At 62.3% G+C, this 6,000-nt stretch overlaps 1 protein-coding gene across 1 annotated transcript in view; it reads left to right on the top strand.

The window, feature by feature from the left end:
- The first annotated feature begins 910 nt into the window (after window positions 1–910).
- ADGRG1 (adhesion G protein-coupled receptor G1) overlaps window positions 911–6,000 on the top strand; it is a 39,658-nt gene continuing 34,568 nt past the window's right edge. Inside the window, exon 1 of the mRNA XM_087420195.1 lies at window positions 911–1,013. The gene's annotated coding sequence lies outside the window, so the exon portion shown is untranslated. The remainder of the gene's footprint in view (window positions 1,014–6,000) is intronic.

The following is a 6,000-nucleotide window of genomic DNA, read 5'->3' as shown; positions in this document are numbered from 1 at the left end:
TCAGTGACTGCCTAGATGCTTCTTGGAAGAAGTAGTGGCTCAGTTCTCAATACTGGGGGTATTGGGTGTGGGGGTGGGAATCAGAAGCCAGCTGGGGGAGTGGGTGCCTGGGTGTGAGAACTTTGCCAAGCGCCCCCTGGAGAACCACTGGTCTCAGGTGGGCCCTGAAGGGTGGAGCAGGGGCTGGGCGGGCAGGGCTGGGGGGCCAGTGGTCCAGGAGGAGGCTGGGAGGGGGGTGCCCAGGGCCTCTGTGGGGGCCTCTCGGCTGGAGCAGAGCCTGCCTGGACCGCTCCCCTCCTCATCGACCGGGAACACCTGGAGCAGCGGCCCCCAGTCCCCCCCTAGGAAGAAGCTCCTCTCTCCCACCCCTGCCCCCACACTTTGTGTCAGTTCCCACTTTGTGTCCTGCGGGAGGCTGGACATTCTGAGAGCAGGCACGGTGTCCCCTGCACTCCCCATCCTCCTGCACCCCGCCCTCGCCTCCTGCCTCCAGCCAGCTGCTGGCTGTGGGCTTGTTTTTATTGCAGGTAGGTGAGTCTGGGTGGGCCCAGACTCCAGGTGGGGCCTGAGCTCAGGAAGGAGGCAGGAGGGAGCTTGCAGGATGGGTAATTCCATATGAAGGGGCAGCACCTCCAACAGCCCTGGGGGGGCCCTTGAGGCTCAGAGACATTCAGGGCCTCCCCCAGGCTCACCCAGGGGTCACGGGGGGCCAGCAGCCCATGTGGCCCTGGGTAGAGGTGCCGAAAGCCCACGGAGAGCTGACGCGAGGGGCAGGGGGCACTCAGCCCCGAGGGCCAGGTGAGCCCCTGTATGGAAACCCAGGAATGAGCGAGGGAGGTGGCAGCAGCAGGTGCAGGGCCAGCCGGAAATGGGGCCAGACGGGCGGGCGGAGCCTCACCTGGGGCCGCCTGCCCGGACAAGCTCAGACTGGGCGCCTGGGAGCCCTGGGAGGCGGTGGAACGGGAGCAGGCAGCATCGGCAGGGTCCGGCCCGGGGCCTGCCCAGACCTGGAGGTGAGAAGCTGCTGTTCGGGGCGGGGGATGGGGCAGGAAAGGTCAGCGGGCTGTGGCTCCAGCCTGCAGCCTTGACCTCAGCCATCCCCCAGGTCTAGTTCAATAGCGGCACGTGTGAGGCCTGGCCTGGGCCTACCCAGGGTTCCAGGCAGGTCTGGAGGCCCCGGCTCTGGCCAGGTTGCCCCTTGCTGCTCCGAGTGAGGGCTGCGCGTGCTCAGTGGTGGTCATCCGGGCACAGGGCAGCTGGCAGGGCACGGGGTGCCCTCCGTGCTCAGAGGAGGAGACTGCAGAAGGCGGAGGGCCAGGGTGAGGCTGTGGACCCCGGTGCTTGGATGGGGAGGCAGGAGGCAGGCCCCCATGCCCCGGCCTGCTGCCCCCGTGCAGGAGCACACTTCCTCCTGGGAGTCCAGGGAAACCGGTTTGGGAGCAGGTTGGCCCGGGTTGTTTGGCTTTTGACAAGGAAGAGGAAAGCAGTCTTGCCTGGTGAGCCAGTGGAGGGGACAGGGCCTGCCCGTCGGCCAGCACAGGGTCCTTCCGCCTCTCCCCGACCCCCTCAGCCGGCAGCACAGGCCTCCCCACCTTGGCTTCGAGAAGCGGGAGGTGAAGGTCACATTGCTCCCCGACCGGCCGCTCCCTACCTCTGGGCCAGGCCTCTGTGATGAGACTCCCAAATGGTGGCCAAGGACACACCAGGTTGGGGGAGCCATCTGGAGGATGCCAGGCCTCCCTCCTCTGGGCTCTTCCCATCTGCACCTGAGGGAGGTGGGCAGGCAGTGGTCTGAAAAGAGACGGGAGCAGCAGCCCCTTCCCTCCCCCCAGCCCCTCCAGCAAACCCCGTCTCCTGGCCCCACTTGTCAGCCAGGCAGAGGTGGGTGGCCGGGGTTGGGAGGGGGCCTGGTGCCCGGCCAGCTCTGCCCCTACCACCTCGTCTCCCTGGGACGTGTGGGTAGCGATATGGGCCCCCCATGTTTCTTCTGTTAATTAGGCCTCCCCACTAATGGTTGGCTGTCATCGTTGCTCCATTACGCCTCCTGAGCCATCTGTGCCCCAGCACTTAGGGGGAGACCCCGGGGGCTCCCTGGCTGCGGGGGCAGAGGCAGCATTGGGCAGTGTCTCCTGGGGCAGGGGGCTGGGCACTCCGTGGTTTTTCCACAAAGAATATCCAACTCCAGCTCTTCATTTTACTGAAAGAGAAGTGGGGGCAGCCCCGGTTTCCAGGTGAGGAAACTGAGGCACCCTCTTTATGAGCCCCCCAGTGGGTCTCCTGCAGCCAACATCTTAACACAGTTTTTGTGCTGGGCACCGATGGGTATGTGTGTGGGAGTAGGGGTGGGGCACACAGGGAGGTCAAAGTCGAGATCCTCGGCCCTGGGGACCCTATGGCAGTCAAGTGACATGGCACACTGTCCCTCTCAAGATGAAGCAAGTCCTGCCATCTTTGCACACTGCTGTGCTGCCTTGTGGGTAGTCACTAAACCTCTCTGTGCCTCATTTGCCTCCCTTGGCGTGGGAGGCACGATGCCTCACCGGCTGACAAGAGGCACCTGGCCTAAATGTTGGGTGTCTGAGCAGCTGCCACCCAAACCTCACAGGCCAGGGCCCAGCGAGCAGCTGACAGAAGAGGCACAACTGTGGTGACATCAGCAGCAGCTGGCATGGCCAGTCTGGGCCCCCTTGTCCACAGAGGGAGGCTCCTATGGAGGAATCAGAAGCCTCTTGTGCTCCTCTTGCTGGGGGAATTTGCATTTCAGGGAAGAACCTAGGATAGTGACAGCCCTGTCATTGCTCTGCCTTCGAGACAGGCCTGGTGTCTCCATTTCACACCTGCAATACCGAGGCACAGGAAGCTCCGATCTGGGCCAGTGTGCTGCCAGGTCCCGTGCTGGGCTCTTTGAAGGACTTTGGGGCAATGCTGGGAGGGGTCGAGGTGGGGGAGGGGCAGTTAGGAGTCTCCCCATCACTGGGTGTCCCCCAGGCCTGAGCAGGGTGCCGGGGATCCCTTTGGGAAGAGCAGTCCTCCCAGCCATCACACCCCCAGGAGGGGCTGCACTTCTGGCTCCAGAGGCCTAGTGGGAAGCCACTACCTAGCACCCCCAGCTCCAACCCCTGAGCTGCAAAGGGGGGCCCTGACATGTACAGGTGGCTAGGGCCTCATCTGGGGACCCTGGCCTGGATGCCTGGCCCCGCACCTGCTTCCCATGGCGAGAGAGGTCCAGGCTGGCCGGCGTGGGAGTGGGCTGGGGAGAGGGCTCGTGGCCCATCCTCGGTGGGCCCATCCTCGCCCTGGGCTCAGGGGCTCCTGAAGGCTGGGAGGCAGCAGTGTGGCCAGGATGACCTTCTGGGCCTGTGCTGGGTGGATCCAACCCACCCGCCGAGTACGCCTGGGGGCTGGGCTGAGGTCAGACATTCCGTCATGCCCAGGAAGAGGGGGCGGTCGCCCTGTCTACCTTCCATCTCAGGGAGCTGGGCACCCAGGCGTGCCCGCCTCACGGAGGTCGGCAAGGGTGGCCCCGGGAGGCTCAGCCAGCCTGAACTGTGTCTAAGGACCTGCGTTCTGCAGCAGACTGCTCCCAGCAGGACAGGAACAAGGTGACCGTGGCGAGGGGGATGTCTGTCTGCCGGCCTGTCTGGGCTGGGCCCAAGGCCACTTCTTGCTGGCATGTGGTCAAGATGCCACTGGAACTGGGAAGGGGGTACTGGGGGAGGAAACGAGCCTTGAAGTCAGGTCCTGGCTCGAATCCTCTGTGACCTTGGGCTGGCCCCCCTCCCTCTCTGAGCCTCAATCCCCTCCTCCGGCAGAAGGGGCAAGGCCTCCTTGGCAGGGTTGTGGGAGAAAATGCAAGTCACTTGGCACATAGTCAGTGCCCCATAGGGGTGCATGGGCTCTGAGTCCGAAACCTTCAGGGGAAGGGGTGGAGCGAGGTCAGAGCTGGGGACAGATGTGGACACAAGGGCCTGGCCGCATCCGGGGAGTGTCTTTCCCCTGACCACAAGCCCCAGTGCTTTTGAAACCTGATGCAGGTAGACGGGGGTGGGGCACCTGCCTGGGATCCACCCGAGAGCCAGACGAGTTGAGTCTGTCCTTGGAGCTCCAAATAAGGTCTCGGAGAACAGGCCTGGACCTGGGCGCTCTCTGCCCTCCTGTTCGCCTGGCCTGTCCTCCGTCCTTGGAGCGGCCCCCACCTCTTGCACGCAAGCCTGGGCTTGAATCCGCCTTAGACTTGTGCCATTTTACCTTGCTCGCTCCACGTCCTGGAGATGTCAGGCCCCCGGCTCCTTCTCCAGCTGGGGCCCGTGCGGTGGGTGGGGGAGGCAGACCTAGGGCACGGGGCACACAGCTCCCTTTGTGAGGGCGGCTGAGTCACATGCACAACGCCACCCCTGCCGGCCCCGGGGTGAGTGTGACGGGAGATGGCCTTATCATGGGGCTGCCGCTGCCCCCGCGCCTGTGGCCAGGAGGCTTTCCCACGGGAATGAACAGGGAGGTAGCTGGGAGCATTGGCTGCAAAGCACGTAGTCTGGGTCACAGGACTTGTGTTCACGTCCTAGCTCTGCTGCAGATGTGCTATGAGGCTTTGGGAAGGCTCTCTCTCTGAGCCTCAGTTTCCACCTCTGCTAAATGGGAACAACCAACACCGTTTTGTATAGGAGATACTGGACATGAAAGGGCTTTGCAGACTGTGGAGTGCTGGGCCTTTGGCATTTGTGCTGACATGATGATAATCATAATGATATTGGCCAACATTTACTGAGCACCTACCGTATGGCATGGTGCTCAGTGATTGACAAGGCCACTCAGCTTGCAATGGGAGAGGCCTGGACTTGAACTGCTTTTATCCAATAAAAACCCACCTCCAGGCAGGCAGCGGTTACCTGTGGCTCTTCCCACAGGTAGGAGCAGCTCTTCACTGTTTGCAAGGCTGGCTCACACTGTCCCGACTGGAGGGTCAGAGATGCAGATGCCCAGGTCTCTTCACAGTAGGCACCATGGATCTCCCGTCCCCTTAGCCCTGTCCTGGGGTCCACACGTTCTCGCAGATCTCTTCCCACCTCCCTGACGGCCCCATCTCTGTCTCCTTTGCCGGCTGCTCTGCACAATAAAGCTGTCGCAAATACATCTGGGTGCTCATTAGTGCCTGGGCTGGGAGATTTACATCTGTGGCCTCATTTATTATTGTTGGTGGTGCTGTTATTGTCCCCATGTGACAGATGAGAGGGTGGATGGCTAGAGAGACGCTTCCTGAGTCACCCAGCTGGCAGAGCCAGGAGCAGAAGCCAGTTGGCCAGAGCCCAGAGTCTGGGCTTCCAACCTCTGGGCGGCAGCATTGCCCATTCTCCTCTGTCTGGTAACACGAAGGCCTTTCTGCACTCCCACCCCATCCCTGGCTACTGTCACCAGCCAGTAATACACATGACCTTCTCTGGGCTTGGGAGACACCAGCCTTTCACCCCTGAGCCCCAGCAATGTGTTTCCAGCTGCCTGTTGGAAGCTCCCCCTACATGTCACAGGGGCACCCCCATTCCACTGGGTCCTCTTCCCTGCCTCCCAGATCTATACGCCACCCTGCACCCGCCACGCTGCAGGGCAGCTTCTGATATCTCCCCTCTCACACGTGAGGTCAAGGTCCTAGCCCTGCTTCTGGTTTCTTGGACCAAAGTCTCCTCTGCAACCCCTCCCTCTGCCTCTGTCTTCCCCAGTGCCCTGGCTGGACCCTGGCCTCCCCTGGATCCCTCACCCCTCCTTCTCCACCAGTGCTGGGACAAGCCCCTCCAGGCTAGACCAGGGTTTCTGCTGCTTTAACAAACACTGGAATCACCTGGGCATCCAGTTCCAATACATCTTCTCATCCAGCAGGTATGGGGCACACCTGAGACGCTGGATTTCCAAGTTCCCGGGCTGTGCTGTAGGTGTGTGGACCACAGTTTGAATGCTGACCACACCCCTCCCTCCTAAACACCCTCCCTGGCTTCCTGGTGCCTTTGATGA

Source organism: Ceratotherium simum, chromosome 30 (assembly GCF_057802395.1).
Source record: "Ceratotherium simum simum isolate JZ-2026a chromosome 30, ASM5780239v1, whole genome shotgun sequence".
Lineage (NCBI taxonomy): Eukaryota > Metazoa > Chordata > Mammalia > Perissodactyla > Rhinocerotidae > Ceratotherium > Ceratotherium simum.
The sequence above is the reverse complement of the archived record's forward strand: the minus strand, read 5'-3'. Positions and strand labels throughout refer to the sequence as shown.